Here is a 16,776-nt window from a genome sequence, read left to right as displayed (position 1 = left end):
AGAAAATAATCAGTTTTTAATTGAAGCATCAAGCCAATTAATTTGTGATAACATCCTATCACTTCTTATTCTTGACATGAAGTTTCAAAGGACTCAAAACAGTTTTCAGGTCCATGGCATCCAGGGAACATTTCAATGTTTGGTCTCTTAAAATCACATTTATTAGAGTGAAAAAAAAAATCTTTAGGGTCCTAAAACCAAATTTGAGCTTACAAACCAGCCTCACTAGTTTGATTCCATTAACTGTCAAGGAATACAACGTTTTTTTATGCATCTTATATGCAGACTGCTAATACTAGTAGATCTTCCTCTGGCTTCAGAGGTGTCTTTCAGAATGAAAACTGAGCCCTTCTTATGTATTTGTCTTGGTTAATTCAATTCAACAAAAAAATAATTTGTGTCTATGCATACACATGAGTATATTGAGGTTAATAACTATTATTTTGTCACAAAGTAAAATTCCTACAACAGTTTATTTTAAGAACATAAGCCATCATTTTTGAGATTTCAAGAAGGTATTTATTCTTGTCTCCTGTACAGAGCTCTATCCAATGTAATACATCTAATGACAAACTTTATATAAATCTTCCTTGAGATCATGCTATGTTATTCTGGAATGAAAAAATTGGCCTTCTTCCATTTCCACTAAATTATACTTATTATATAATATTAACTCACATATTTACCTTGATCAAAAATAATAGAGGTCCCACACATACATGATAACCAAACCACTTCAGTCGTCGTCAATAGGCAGCCCATTCCATTTAAATTTTTAGGGTGAAATACCTGACAGTATCTCACAAAACATTTTAGTTTTCAGCAGGAAGTGCTTCATTTTTTTTTTTCTGCCTCACACTCTCACCGTATTGGAAGTAATGCAAGCTACAGGATGATGATGGTAGTAACTAAAGCACATCGCCTTCTTTCAAAATGCTAACCACTGCTTCCTCTCTGAAAAACATATTTTGCACTTTCAGTATGTGGCCCAATATTTCACAAATGCCGGATCTCAGCTTTTATCCAATATTCCTGGGATACTCCATGCCCCATCATATTTTCTGGCTTCCTTCACTATTATTCTGCAGGAGGTTTAATATCACAAGTCATGTTTGTTAAGAGCCACCTTCAGAAGGCTGAAATTGCATTACTGAGTGTGAAATAACCACATATGGTATGCACAAACACAACACAGCACAATGAAAATGACATACATTTCGTGCTGCCTGACAGACACGGTGTAATCACGCCAAGTACACACAATACCCACTCTTTTTTTTCTTGTGGCCTAGACACAATCATCAAACATATTCTGTGCCCACCGTGCCCACAGCAATATCTAGCAGAAATGATTTTTGTTGGTGGCTTGAGAAAGGATTCTATCAAAGAGAGTGTGGAATATGAAATGAATCAGACTTCATCAAAAAATCTTGAACTCCAAGGCTATTTCCTAGCTCCCTTCACCCCCAACCCCACACACAAGCTTAACTTCACCCTCCCTCCTCCCCTGATGTTCTGGCCATGACTTCCCTCTCATTCTCATCTCTCTCCCTCCAAGTCTTTCAGCCGCTTTGCTCTTGAGTTCAGAGCCAATCCCTTGGCGAAAGAAATCAGTAAAAGCTAGACGGTGAGACCTCATCACCAGGTGAAAAGGACTGGGGAGGAAAAGAAGAGGGTGTGGTACTCTTTTCTTCACCACACCCCAATCCTGGAGTCGCGCACTCTAGTCCACTGCGGCTCAGGGGAGCACAGCGGGTCCCCTCGCTCACCTCGGAGCAGCCCGGCCCCCAAAACCAGTCACCCGACACTCTCGGCAGAAAACTTCCCTTAAAGCAGGCAAATATTCAGGGGAGGAGGATGAAATTACAGGTTAGTTCGAAGACACATTCCACGGAGCTCCACGGAGCAAGACTGAAAGGCACCTTTAGATATGGACCCTACAAACCCGCACCTTCCACTCCCTCCCACCTTGGGTGTTTGGCTGGGGAGGGACGGAGAACGGCAGGCCGAGAGTGGAGAAAGAGGACATTACCTCCCGGGACTGCCCTCAGGGCGCGGGCCAGGATCTCATTCCCGAAGTGGCTCCGACTCGGGGCACAGCTTTACCGAGCTCAGCCTAGATTCGGACCCGCGTCCCCCGCAGCTCTGCGCTCAGCCAGGAGGCGCACCGGGACTCCGGCTCACATCCCCCGCCCAAGCCGGGCTCGCCTCCCCCTGCCGCGCCCGCTCCGCCACCCCACGGGCACGCTCGCTCCCCGCGCTCGCCCCTCCGCCTCCCGGCGCCCCCACACCCACCCGCTCCGCGGCGCCCGCTGGGAGCCTCTAGCGGAGGCGAAGGGAACCGCAGCAGACCCGCGGCGCCAGGGCTCCGACGCCCGCTGCAAGAAGCTAGCCAGGCGGCGGCGTGGGCTTCGCGTGCCCGGCAATCAGCCGGCCCGATGCCGCCGCCCCCACTTGCCCACCTGCGCCAGGCTCACCTGCCTCCGCGTCCTAGCGCCCTTCGCCGACGCCCACAGCGATCTGTGGCAACGGGGGGAAGGGTCTGCGGTGCTAGCGGGGTTAAAAATTTAAAAAACAAACAAAAATCTCGCCAGAAACACACACACACGAATCCACGCTATAAATCAGCCCGGACATACGCCCCAGCTCGACAGCTATTTCCAATAGGTTCCAGAAAGTGTGAGGTCAGGACATCAGAACACTCCCTTCGGTTGCTGCCTCCCACCGTGGCACCGGCTACTCCCGGACTTGTCCGCTCCAAGCCATGCGCGCCGGCTGAGCAATCTCGTGGTGACGCCCGGAGAGATCATCCCAACTTAGCTTAACCCCACACCCCAGCCCCAACATCTATTTTAAGTTATTCTTCTTCCCGGCAGCGGTTGTGCTGCCTCTTACCTTGAGACGCTGTTCTCGTTCATGTGCTTAAAATCCGAAGCCAAGTACGCGTTGCACACAAGTCCAGGCTTTTCCTCGACACCTCTCTGCCTCAGCTCTGCACCGGCTTTTCCTTCCAAGGGGATCAGGGGGTGATGGCGGTTTAAAAGCCCTCGCACCGGCGGCACCTCTAAATCTTCACGCCCGTGGAAACGGAGACGGGGACAACCTTCCCGGCATCCGGAAGCCTCCCAGCCCCTGCTCGGTCAACTTGGCTTTCTATTTTCTTTTCTTCTATTTAATTTTTGATTTTATTTAATTTTCTTCTTTAACCACTACAGGCCCATCAGTCAGTCCGCTGCCGGCATCAGGCAGGGAAGAAGATCCTATTCTCAGTTGTAGCCGCTCCTCTCTTCCTCTTGATAAAAAACCCCTCCCCCTTTCCTCCCGTGGTTTTGGAAACCTTCTGCTCGGATTTAGCTGGGGACAAGGCTAAGAGGTGCTGGAAGAAGAGCCACTCCAAAGCACAGCTTCAGAAATCCATCTCCCTGGGCAGCCTTTGGCGAAGGTGTCTGTTCTGAGGAAACTTTGAGGAGAGGCAGTGGCGGCGGAAGCAGGGCTGGGCGGGCGGCCGCGGCAGCGCCAGGTGAGAAGGCAGTGAGGAGGCAGCTGCCGGGAGGAGGGACGCCAGGCAGGCAGCGGGCGGCTGGGTCCCGGCGGCCGGGCTCGGCGCGCGGGCTGCGCACACACACGCGCACACACACACACACACACACACACACACACACACACCCCTGCGCGCGCGCACAGCAACACACGCACGCCCAGCCCGGCGCCGGCAAGCCCCAGGCCACTGGCGAGCGGGAAGTGCGAAGGTGCGGAGAGGGACCGGGCCTCCCAGGATGCAGAAAACAGGAAGACTCGGTCACTCCTCACTAGTTAGCAGATTGGTGCCGGCGGGCAGTTCCTCACGGCTAGCCCTCAAGTCAGTTCGGCCGCCTCTCGGGTCCCTGCCCTCCCTGGCATCTCGGCCCCCTGCCTCTTTCCCGGAGGCCAGTTACTCTCCGGGGACCCTGCGTGAGGTCGCCGGACTAAAGATTAACCCCATCCCCATCACCACTCTCCGGAGCCACCTCCGCCCCTTCTATCGTGGAGCTTTGAAGTGGCTGCAGCAACTAGCTAGGGAGCCGAAGGGCTCCCCGAGGTCCTTCGAATAGAGGAGCCTATACATCTTTTCCTGGAAACCACTATCCCCTCTCATCCCCCTTTTCCTGCCCACTCGCTCACGTAACATTTCCCCCCTGAAACTCAAGTAGGTTTTTGAAAAAGGAGCAGCCTATGGATTTGTGATGCCTGGGTTTTGGAACTGTGCTAATTTACATCTACGCTTATATTGTAGACTGGACGGTAGCAGGTGTAAGGCTCTGCTGGAGCACGGGGAGGGGATTAGGAGTCTGGAGACTCAGCCCCTTTAGCAGCCATTTCCAAGGGTTTGCACCTTAAGAGCTGTCCAGGTCTAGGTCTAATTCCTGTCCCAACTTCTTTCCTCCCCTGAGAACCAGGAGGGATCCCTGGGTACCGCCCAGCTGGGGAGCCCCAAGCCGGAGAGACTCCTCTCTCAGAAGCACCCCAGGCTCGTTCACTGCGCCCGGCGAAGGAGACTCCTAGCGGGAGTTTGTCTTACCCGGCGTGGGCTTGTGGAACTGCTCCCCGAAAGTAAACTTTTACCCTCTGGTTTTTTACAAACCACGGTTCGCGTTTGTGCTCTGGAAGGTCGCGACACCAGCAGAGCGTTACTCTGCCTGCACAAGGGCTGGCGAGGCTAAGAACTGCTGTGGGTTTTTTCATTCGGGGCTTGGAGAATCTCTGCAGCTTGGGACCTGCCGGAAGAAAACACAAAGTTGCGCAGCGTGGAGACCAAGCGACGTTCTTCTGCTCCCGCGCGGGTCGCGTCGCTCAGACAAGGACTCCATTCAGATTGCTCTGTGGAACCCGGGCGCTAGACAGGCTCCCGGAGTCCAGTTCAAGTTGAAGGCGGCGGACTTGGCCGGAAAGACAGTGCAGGAGCGCCGAACGTGCAGTTGCCAAGGCGCAAAAGTGGAACAATGGGATGATCTCGGCAAAAAGAAAAAAAAAAAAAAGAAGAAGAAGAAGAAGAAAGAAAGAAAGAAAGAAAAAAGAAAAAAAAGGAAGAAAAAGAAATTTGTGTCGATAGGAGCTCCAGCGGCGCTCCTCACAGCTCCGAAATCGATGGAGAGCATTCAAAGGTGAGCCTTGCCGCGCCCACGATCTGTGAACCAATAGCTACCAATTTCGGGAATGAACCTGCTTTGAATTCGCTGTGAGCCCACTCTGGAGGAAGCGGAGACCCAAAGCGATTGTCAGTTTGGGAGGGTGATGGATCGAGGCTGTCCCTTGGAACCAGGCAACGGCTGGCAACACCTTCCGGCTAATTTGGCTACTGTGCAGATACTCATATCTACGTTTGGGGAACCTAAGCGCTGGGGTCCGACGCGCCGGCTTTCCTTCTGATGCGGTTAAGAAAAGAGCTTGAAGCTGAACCGGGGAGCCTGCAAGAAGGAGCAGTGAATAATGAATTTGGTGGTGAGATACTAAAGGATAAAGAGGCATTTCATTTCCGAGTGGATTGGTTTGCCAGGAGCGACTTTTTAGGTTTAATATTTCAAGATATATCATGGACACCGACTTTTTGCAGAATTTCAAGTGGAGGCTGTCCCCAATGTTTTTGAATCTGGTATAAATCTATAAATTGCCTGCTTGCCACAAGGTTTGACGTTTCTTTGAATTTTGATTCTTATTCCTAAATAATAAGTAACAATTGACTGTTCCTGGAAACGAAGTGAAGTGGCAATAATAGTTACAATAAACTATTTCCAACAAAAGGCCATCTAGCTTATGGTTTCTGTTTACATAAGCCTATGGACTAATAATAAAATATTGTGGATGACTAATAGACAAGAATTACAGAACTGTAATGCAGAAACTCGCTTGGTGAAAGAAAATTTAGAATTGACTGCTCTTCAAAAAGATGCTGGCTTGTAACTCCTTTCCTGGTTGGTGTTGATGTGCAGACCACTGTTGGCTACTAATGACTCTTAATAAAAAAAAAAAACATAGACCATTTATACATTTAGTACCTGAAAAGGTGTCTTACCGTTCTGGAAAATGTTGTGGAAAGTCATGTTCCAGTCATGTTCTAGCCACAGAGGAGTCTTTTTCACTCACCTTGAGCCTTTGGTTTTGTAAGATGTGTATGTAGCAGTGGTAGTCAGGGGTGTAATATTCTTGTAATATTCTTGACATTTAAGCACCTTCATTGAAGTGAAAAAGCTTATGGATTTATGGACCCTCTTTAAGAAGCATTTACTTCTCCTCAAAAAATGCAGTTTCTTCAATGACTTCATTGTTGCAAAACCAAAGTCACATTTGTTATTTGTTATTCAAAAATAAGGGGCTGCAGGGATATGAATCACTCTTCCTCTCCCACTTTTCACACTTTGCTTTTCTGAGGAAAAATAGTTGACCATCAACAGAAGAAGCAAATCTCAAGGTCAGAAGATTCACTCCATTCTCTATCTCCTTAGAGCAGTCTACATTATCAAGAAAAAATTGAGACTCAAAGGTACTCCAAGAGCCCTCCAAGTCCAACCACCAAATTAAAATAACTACTTCATTTTTCTAGTGTTATGTATTTCCCTGTATTTTTTGACAAGTCAAAATTGAGTTTGATATATGGTGTCTCTTTTGGTGGAGACTTTCTTGAACCTTTTATTTCTTCAGGATAGTTGCTGTGTAAAGTATATTTTCAGGACACTTTTCTTCCTAGGAGTTAGCATTTAATCTATTGGTTTATTGCTTATTATACATTAAAGTTACTCTTTGTTTACTGGCGTGCCTTTCCCACTGTACTATGAGCTGTGGGAACAAGGACAATGTTGTATAAATTGCTGTTCCCCGACATCTAGTACAGAATATATCACAGAATAGATGCACATAATAATGTTAGGAATGATAATGAAAGCTACCATTTATTGAGTAACTATTAGATGATGTGATTTCTGTGCATTTTCTCAGTTGATCCTCTTCACAACCCTTTGACCTAAATTGTATATCCTCACGTTATGGGGAAATTGATGCTTATGTAAATTTACCCAAGATCACAAAGCTATTTTCATATATGAAAAAATGAGTTGGGATTAGAATCTATATGTGCCTACTCTGAAGCCTAAGCTCTTAACCACTTTGCTCTATTCAAATAGGCAGACACCACATTTTCAATTTCCAAGGTTAAATGGAATTTATATATATTAAATACCAAATAAAGAACATGTCAAATTTAGAATAAATTCTTTAGCACATGGGTAATCTAATCAATATCAAGTTAAGTGTAGGAACATTGAAAATAGTGTAGTTCTCATGTTAAAATATGATAAACTGTCTTCTCAGCATTATTGCCAATAGACGGCCAAATGCTGAGTTGTAAGTTCTTTTGAAGGAAGGGACATCGGACCATCATGAATTTAAACTTATAGAAGACTTTTCATTGTTTATTTCCTTGTTGATATCCTTATGTTAAAAAAAAGAAAGGAATACATTATAAAATTTCAATTATACAAGATGAATAAGTTCTAGAGATCTGCAATACTATGCCCATAGTTAATACTGTATTGTACACTTACAAATTTGAAAGTAGCTTTCCTATTAAGTGTTTTAACCCAATTAAAAAATAAAAATAAAAGCGTGAAAACACAGAGGACATTAAATATAGAATGGCATAGGAACATGGTACAGAAATGTACTTGTCATTTCCGGAGGCTTACATTACAAAACACTTCATAAGCCTGTATCACTGCAGTACAGATACAGTATATCCATCCCACAGGAGACTATGTTGCTATGGAAAAGAATAAGAAAGTTTTCATCATACTGACATGGAAAAGCCTACATGATATTTTTAGGTGAAAATAACAAAGTTTACTGAGAAAACACCGGAAATTCATAAAAGTAGTTAGGATTGAGAAGTAAATAGGCAAAAGGTGACAAGGGTTGAGAGAAAACTTTAGGTATATAGGTATGTATGGATGTATGTATTTGGAACCATGTGAAAGTTTTTCCTATCAAAAGTAAAAAAGTGTTCTTTAAAAAAAAAAAAGATTTTATTTATTTGACAGACAGAGATCACAAGTAGGCAGAGAGGCAGGCAGAGAGAGAAAGAGGAGGAAGCAGGCTCTCCACTGAGCAGAGAGTCTGATGCAGGGTTCTATCCCAGACCCTGAGATCATGACCCGAGCTGAAGGCAGAGGCTTTAACCCACTGAGCCACCCAGGCACCCCTAAAAAAGTGTTCTTAAGGAATTACATGGAAAGAAGAGTATAACAGATGCATGTCCTCCATTACTGAAAATAAAAAAAAAAAAAAAAAAAAGTTAAAAAGACAGAAGAGTGGAAAGTATAAGAGTATCTGGCCTGTGGTACATTTACTCATTCACTCTCTTTACCAGAGAGACCTCAGGGTGGTCGGGGGAAGCAGAGGGAGGTATCTTAGCCCATGCTGTCATAACAAAATACTACAGACAGGGCGGTTTAAACAGCAGAAATTTACTTCTCATGGTTTTGAATAATTTTGGAAAGGTCCAAAATTAAGGTGTCAGCTGATTCAGTTCCTGGTAAGAGCTCTCTGCCTGACTTGTTCACTGTCACCTTCTCTATGTATTCTCATACGGGATTTCCCTGATGAGCGTATACGGGGAGAGAGTTCCCTCTTCTTATACAGACACTAATCCTATCACGAGGGCTCCCCAATTAAGCCTAATCACCTGAATGCCCCATCCAAATACTACTACACTTAGATTTAGGGATTCAACATGAATTTGGGGAAGGGGAGAGTCACAGACATTCATTCTATAATAGGAAGTGGCCAATTCTAATCTCCTTGTCATTTGCAGTTACTCTGGATAAATAGACTACTGATATTTGCTAGAAAGGTCTATCACTGAAGTAACTTTAGTTGGATGTCTCCGACTAAGGATTACCTATAAGAGATGGAGGTCTATGAGGCCTAGCTCCCTAGAGAATGTCATACAGGCTGTCTGACTCTGAGGTATAAAGTGGAGATGTTTTATATTTTATTTTTTTTAAGATTTTATTTATTTATAGGATGGAAAGAGATCACAAGTAGGCAGAGAGGCAGGCAGAGAGAGAGGAGGAAGCAGGCTCCCTGCTGAGCAGAGAGCCCGACATGGGGCTCAATCCCAGGACCCTGGGATCATGACCTGAGCTGAAGGGAGAGGCTTTAACCCACCGAGCCACCCAGGCGCCCCTATATTTTATTTTTTTAACATGTTATTTATTTATTTGAGAGAGAGAAATTACGAGCGGGGAGAGGGGCAGAGGGAGATGGAGAATCAGACTCCCTGCTGAGCAGGAAGCCTGATGTGGGACTCCATCTTAGGAGTCCTGGGATCACGACCTAAGCTGAAGGCAGATGCTTAATCTACTGAGCCACCGAAGCGCCTGAGATGTTTCATGATTAAATACTCCTGTGAGAAACCATGCACCTTACTTATCTATTCTGGGCTAGAGTCTGCTACAGGAAGAAAAGACCTGGAGAGCCATCTTGGTGAACCTTTTGTTCATATCCTTGAAATTAATTTAGGTTGATCCTGCTTATGCCCTCTGATTCATAACAGTCTGATTTGAAAAGTCCAGTCCTACGAACTGCTCAAAAAGTTGGAGTCTTAATTTAAATTGCAACCAACATTTACTGAACATCTCTTATGTACCAGATACAACTCTAAGAGAACTAGATTTATGACTTCACTTAATACTAATAACAAAACTAGTAAGTATTATATTATCTTCACTTTGTAGATGAGAAAACATTCACAAAGAGGGCTAGTGACCTTGCCATGGGCACACTGCTGATTAAGTAATATAACAAGGTTTGAACCTTGACTGTCCTCATTTGGAACACAGCTCCTTAACCTGCACAAGAAGGTTCTATATTATCTATAAGGCCTATTAGAACAGGACTTGGATATGCCATTCATCACAGACCCCCTGAATCTGACTCTTGATCAGGGATAAAAACATGGAGAGAGGAGAAAGATGTACAAATGGCAATAGCATTAATCAAATACCCCTGTGTGCCATGCAGGTGCATTATCTTATTTAATTTTCAGAAGAACTCCTATGAATTAGGGAATATTACTTTTCTTCTGACAATCAGTGTTGAACTAATTATTTCCTTAAAGTCTCACATCCATTAAGTACAGAACCAGGATTTAAGCCCAGACCAATTTCTTTCAAACATCATGTCACTCTGCCTTACCTCAAAACCATTATTTTAAACTACAATGCTGTGTTTGCAACAAAGTCACTTGCTTAAAATTCATAACCATTCTAGCTTTTCCAATTCAAAACACATGCTGCAATAAAATAAATAGGAACTAAACACAGACTTGGAATAAATAGTTCTCTAAGCAGTTGGAGTGTTTTGCTGAAGAAACTACCTACAGTCAGTGATTTACCATTTGCCATCCTCCTAAGGCAACTTGAGTGCCCTTGTGATTATTTTTGACTTTTTTTTTTTTTTTTTTTTGACAAGGGAGAAAATCAGACAAGGTAAGGTGGTCAGGAAAAAAAAAAATCCTCTCCGTACAACTTTGGCCCATTTTATTTTTTACACAGAAGTAATTGCTTATTTTCCTAAATTATCTCAGTCTGTCAGTCACTGGATTCATACAGCCATCACGAAATTTCAAAATGGCATTCTCCATGGCACATTAGAAAAAAGAAATGACCAATGGAAAGCTTTGACTTCTATCCTTATTCAAATTTGTCTTTTCCTTAAATCCTAAACATAAAACAGGGCTTAGAATGGGAGTTGACTGACATGCCAGAGTTGCTATCTAGGGGCCAGCTCTCGGTAGGCCTCATATAGCAGACCAAGGAGTTTGAAATTCACCCTGACAATAATGGCCATCTTATCAACAATTTCTCTCTCAGTTCATGCATTTCTGTGTAGTGGTTAAATCTACCCAGTCTGGAGTTAGACCCCTTGGGTTTGAATTTCGGCTCTGAGTTGTTTGAATTCTTCCAAGAATAATCAAAGGTCCCACAGGGGCCCACAGAAGGACCTGCAAATTACTTTAGGGGAGATAGGGACAGGAGAAAAGGTCAGGAAGAAAAATTTGGGGACTGCTACACTGAGGAATATTCCAATCACAAAAGGCAAGATGGCAGTAGCCTGAATACAGAGTGAGGAGAGGCACAAACCTACGCCAAGTTTTCAAAAATTGGTTGGGGACTAGAAGAAGGTGGGAAAGGAGAGAAGGAGGAGAGTTTGCTACCTTTGGGATAACTGCAGACAGATGTTTAAACTTAAGTTTAAGCAACAACTCTCCCTCAACCCCTCAAAATGTTACTGTATTGAAGATAAGAGTAACTAAGTTAACACAAAGCTGTTAGGGCAGAGCCGAATCCAATCTGACTGCTGCCTCTATGAGAAGAGGAAATGATGAAGCAAAGACAGACGTCAGGAGCTCATATGTACGAAATCACAGGACTGCAACCATGGGCAAGCCAAGGAACAAGGTCTCAGAAAAAAAACTTTGATCTTGGATTTTTAGCTTGAGGAACAAGGAGAAAGTGTATTTCTATAGTTTAAGATACTCTATCTGTGTGGTATTTTCTAATGGAAGCCCTAGCAAGCTAATGCAGAAGAGAAGATCAGCAAAAAGATAGGACTGGAAAAGTCAGACTGAAGCCAGCTATTGATAAGGACTTGCTAGCTACAAAATTCAGTTACAAAAGCAACATAAAGCAAAAATCTTAGATAAATTATTTCCAAGATCTTGGGGTAACATTCCTAAGCTCATTCTCATAAAATCACTTTCAAGAAAGAACAATGAAAGAGGGCAGACTGGGGAAGTTAGCAATTAAAGATGTGGCTTACGGGACGCCTGGGTGGCGCAGTTGGTTTAACAACTGCCTCCGGCTCAGGGCGTGATCCTGGAGTCCCGAGATCGAGTCCCACATCGGGCTCCCAGCTCCATGGGGAGTCTGCTTCTCCCTCTGACCTTCTCCTCGCTCATGCTCTCTCTCACTGTCTCTCTCTCTCAAATAAATAAAATAAAATCTTAAAAAAAAAAATTTTTTTTTAAAAAAATAAATAAATAAAAAAAAAAAGATGTGGCTTAAACTGAGGCAATGGAATAAATAAATCTGGAAAAAGTTGTGGAGATTCCAGAGGGAGGGAGGGGAAAATGGTAGGATTTACCAGTTGATGTCAGGTGTGGCAGTAGAGAGAGAAACACAGAAGCAAGTGATGGTTTGGCAACATAGTAAACAAGGAAGGAGTGTGTTTGTTCAATTGTTTGTTTTTACTACTAGATAGTTACAAATGATGATCCAAGCATAAATAGAGTGACGATTACAAATGAATACACAAAAAGGTCAAAAATAAACATTAAATAGTCACATAACAAAACAATGTGTGATGTGCTTTAAGGCAGTGTGCAATTAAGTACAAGTGTTTGTTTAAAAAAATAGGTGCTATTGAATATGAAGAAGTGAGATTCTGGAAACAGATTCCTTAAGATCAGATCTGGCTTCTCAAGGACGTAGATTTGAGAATATGAAGATGAATGGAGAGATGGAGAAAATGAGCAAAGATTAGATGAATCAAGATATGGTGAGAATTTGAAAGAGACATTCATACACAGGAAGTAAAATGGAGGTTGGACAAAACAATTAGTGAAAGAATATAATTGGAAGTGGTTTTTAAACTACATCTGAATGATATTGTAAGGAGTTTTGTATACTGGGATGAATATGGGGATTACAGTATCTTGATTATATTGGAGATGCGTAAAAGTAGTTGTCTTTAGTAACGGCTAAAGTTCAGTTGTGAATAACATCGTTACTTAAGCAATATAATGTGTTATTTCTCTTGTAGGAAAGAAGTCTGTGGACAGTCATGGTTGGGGTGGTGATTCTGTCGTGTGTCCTGTGGTGGTGGTTCTGCTACATGTAGCTTCCATTTTCAAGGTCATTTTGTGATCCAAGAAGTCACCCAAAACCCCAGTTATCAAACAGGGGAGGATGGAGGAAGGCAAAACGGCAACTTCAAGGATGTCCCACACAGTTCTTTGGCTAATGAAACTTCATTACCTGGATTTTAGCCTCTTGGTTACCAGAACGATAAGTCAGAGTAGGGCAAATGTTCTCTTTCAGTCACATGGCAATATGTCTCGCTGATAACTGGAAGTCACTTACCAAAAAGCTAAGGAGAAAATGGATTTTTCAAGTTAGAAGCTGTCCTTTCCGGACCACTGGTTATTTGGGGCTTAAGTTCATTTCCACAGAATGATTAAAGAGGTGTCTTCTTGTGATTGTCCTTAAATTTATCTAGATATTTTTTCTTTTTTCCTTTTTGTGTTCTTTTGTCTCAAATTATAAACAGCAGGGAGCCCGCTTCCCTCTCCCTCTCTGCCTGCCTCTCTGACTACTTGTGATCTCTGTTTGTCAAATAAATAAATAAAATATTTTTAAAAAGTTATAAACATGTTTTATTCCTTCGAAATTTTTTCTTGTCCAAGTGGTATCAAATATTAATATATTTGAATATTATGGTTTTGCACGCATGTAAGTGCAAAAATATATTTTGAAATGTTTTCATCAACAAAGTATGATTGTATGAATAACATAATCTGAAGTCTAAAATAATGAAATCTTCATGTAACAATGCCACATAGAGCAGATGATAATATTACAAAGTGGCGCAAAAGTGAGTTTTTGTCACCTTGAAAATGTATAGCTTTTAAAAGAGTCTAATTTCTTTTGTCATATTCCTATGTCTACAGAATTATATCTCTTAATAGAATATAATTCTGAAGAAATTGTTGCTAAAATTTTATCCTAAAGTTTTTGCTGAAATTTTATCCTCAAGCGAGTAACTTAGCATAAAGTATCAATGAAAAATCTCACCATTAAATTGAATGTTGTATAACATACCTCAGCCCTCTGCCAGTGGATGCTGGGTTTTCTAAAGCTTTGTAAACATCAAGAAGACAAAGTATAGCTTCTATTCCAAGAAATGTTCTGACAGTAAGATGAATGTGAATCTTTCTGAAAGAGCGCCAACTCGCAAGTGTTCTTAGTGGGGAGATAAAGCAACATAGTGATAGACTCAGTTGCTGACTGTGTTGACAAATTTCAAGAAAGCAATGACCCACTTGCCCAACACAATGATTTGTTGGAAGGAAAAAAGAAAACATGCTAAAATTTTAGTAAATGCTTTTTATTTATTTTTCTGAAATACAAGTTCCCTTTGTTTTCTTTTAAAGCTTTTCAGATGAATGCTGTGTAGGTTTCTATTGTATAAATGATAGATATAGAGAGGGTAGTACTTGTTTTGGCTTCATGGTTAAGTTGATCAACAGTATCCTAGAGACCACTTACTTTCCTTTGTTTCTCTCTATACTTAAAATTGCTGAATGACGGCATAACCCACAAGTTTTAAATGGTATGTGACCTTATTACTAAAGAGATTATGATTTGCTCTTTTCTCCTCCATCAAAATAATAAGACAGCTTGGTCTCTCTAACAGTACTCAGATAACTTTCATCAGTAATTTGTTATGAGAGGGGTGCCTGGGTGGCTTAGTTCGTAAAGCGGCTGACTCTTGATTTCAGCTTGGGCCATTATCTCAGGGATGTGAGACTCCAATTCTCTCTCTGCCTCCATCCTTCACTGGCTCATGCTCTCTCTCTCTCTTTCCAAAAAAAAAAGAAAAAAATAATTGGTTATGAGATGTGAGAGAAATTAATGGTTGACTATATGAAATACAGAACAATCTAAATTATCCAGAAATGAATTAACTGTAATGCTTGTTTATCCAATGGGAATATCAAAACAGAAAAATCAAGAAGACAGCATAAATTTGGCACATAAATTTATTTGCTTGGTCTTGAATATTCATCACAGTCTCGAGTATTTTTATTATTGTATATTTGTATCTATACAAGACCACAGTTTCATATAATTTTATTAATATTAATATTTTTATTAATATTAATCATTGGCTCATGACATACCCTTTTCATTGTTCTAAAGACAGCCTACTTTTTATTTTTTTAAATTTTTTTTCTTAAAGATTTTATTATTTATTTATCAGAGATCACAAGTAGCCAGAGAGGCAAGAAACCCTACTTTTTAAAAAGATTTTATTTATTTATTTGAGAGAGAGGGCACAAGCAAGAGGAGCAGCGGAGGAAGAGAAAGAAATAGGTACCCCACAGAGCAGGGAGCCTGAAGGGGGGCTTTATCCCAGGACCCTGGGATCATGACCTAAGCCGAAGGTAGAGGCTTTAACCCACTGAGCCACTCAGGCACCCCAAAAGCCTACATTTAAAGCAATGTAATTACATAGTTTTTTCTCTAAGAATGTTATAGACAACCATAGATCCATTACCTACAAAAAAGTTGGGATTTTAAAAATAATTTACCTCTAACCATGTGTCCTCGTCTCCTGTAACTAACCTATCCTCCTACCTTCCCCAAATACCATGTTAAATCTTATGTTCATCATTCACGTTCCTTGTTGTTCTCCTGTATCCATATTTATTCCAAACATAATTTAATCTATTTCTTTAATTTTTCAGGAAGCATACAATGCTGTGTTTAAACTTCAGGGGTTTGTATGTTCATGTATCGTTATATTGTATACATATTGCCGTCTGACTGTAGTTCATTTCTTTTGATTGCTGTTTTATATGAATGTCCTACAATTTATCTGCTTTCCCAGGATGGGCATTTAGGTGACTTCTACATTTTTGCTCTTGTGAGTAATGCCACTATGAACACCCTCCTATCTATCCCCTGCTGCACTTACATAAGGGGATTGTTGAGCCATGGAGGATAGGCTTGTTCAACAATACAAGGGGATATTGGATTCCTTTCTAAAATGTTTGTACAAATTTACATTTGTAGCTGAAATATACAAGCTATCATGTGGATATACAGGGTCTCCAGTATGAGGTATTGTTAGACTTCCATTTTTGAATGGAATTGTTTTCGCTTCTGTGATCAGTTATGAGTCTCATCATCTCTATATGTTTGTTAGCATCAGTATTCCCTTTTCTGTGAAATGCCTCCATTGCTCATTTTTTAGTGGGTTGTTTGTACTCTTCTTACTGATTTGTAGTTCTTTATATACTCTTAGATCTGTTTTTTTTTATTGTTGTTGTTCTGTCAGCCCCCCAAATTATCCTCATTTGTAGGTTTCATCTGTGACTTTACTCTTTTTCACGTTTAATCTTTTGTTACCCTGAAATGTCCTTGATAAAATTATGAAAGTTTTGCTTAAAAAGATCTAAATTGCTAAACTCATAGTACCTCTTACTAATGAGACACCTCCTAATCTGTTTCATCAGTCTAATAAAAAAATCCACATTAAATATTGTGACATTGTATGTTTTATTTACCTAAGAGATGATCAAAGGAAAATTAGTACTATAATAAATAGAAATCAATCATTGCCAGCTGCCGATTCAAGCAGGAAACCTGTATAAATGCAAAAAACTTCTATTATTGGATCTATAGTTTAAGAATGTTACCACTGTTATGCTAACTTGAACAAAGATAATTTTGCCTCAAATAAAACGTTGTTGGAGAGGATACATGTTTATTACTTCATGATAAAACATTGCTGCCATTACTGTTTTCCTATGGATGATTATGTCCCCTGAATTACAGCAACTGCATACAGTAATATTTGGAAACTGCATTGATGATTTTGTGCCATTTACCTTAACCATAGCATTAAAAAGGAAATCTTTTGGGTTTATATTTGGACGTGGAAACGTAAATTCTATTTTAA

General features: G+C 41.5%; 1 protein-coding gene across 2 annotated transcripts in view; it reads right to left on the bottom strand.

Moving 5' to 3' along the window:
* Positions 1 to 3,335, bottom strand: part of LINGO2 (leucine rich repeat and Ig domain containing 2) — a 1,191,160-nt gene extending 1,187,825 nt beyond the window's left edge. For both annotated transcript variants that reach the window (XM_044265545.1, XM_044265546.1), the window contains exon 1: positions 2,896 to 3,335. The gene's annotated coding sequence lies outside the window, so the exon portion shown is untranslated. The remainder of the gene's footprint in view (positions 1 to 2,895) is intronic.
* Between the last annotated feature and the right edge of the window lie 13,441 nt (positions 3,336 to 16,776).

Source organism: Neovison vison, chromosome 9, assembly GCF_020171115.1.
Source record: "Neovison vison isolate M4711 chromosome 9, ASM_NN_V1, whole genome shotgun sequence".
In the NCBI taxonomy this organism is placed as follows: Eukaryota; Metazoa; Chordata; class Mammalia; order Carnivora; family Mustelidae; genus Neogale; species Neogale vison.
This window is presented reverse-complemented; position numbering and strand designations above follow the sequence as displayed.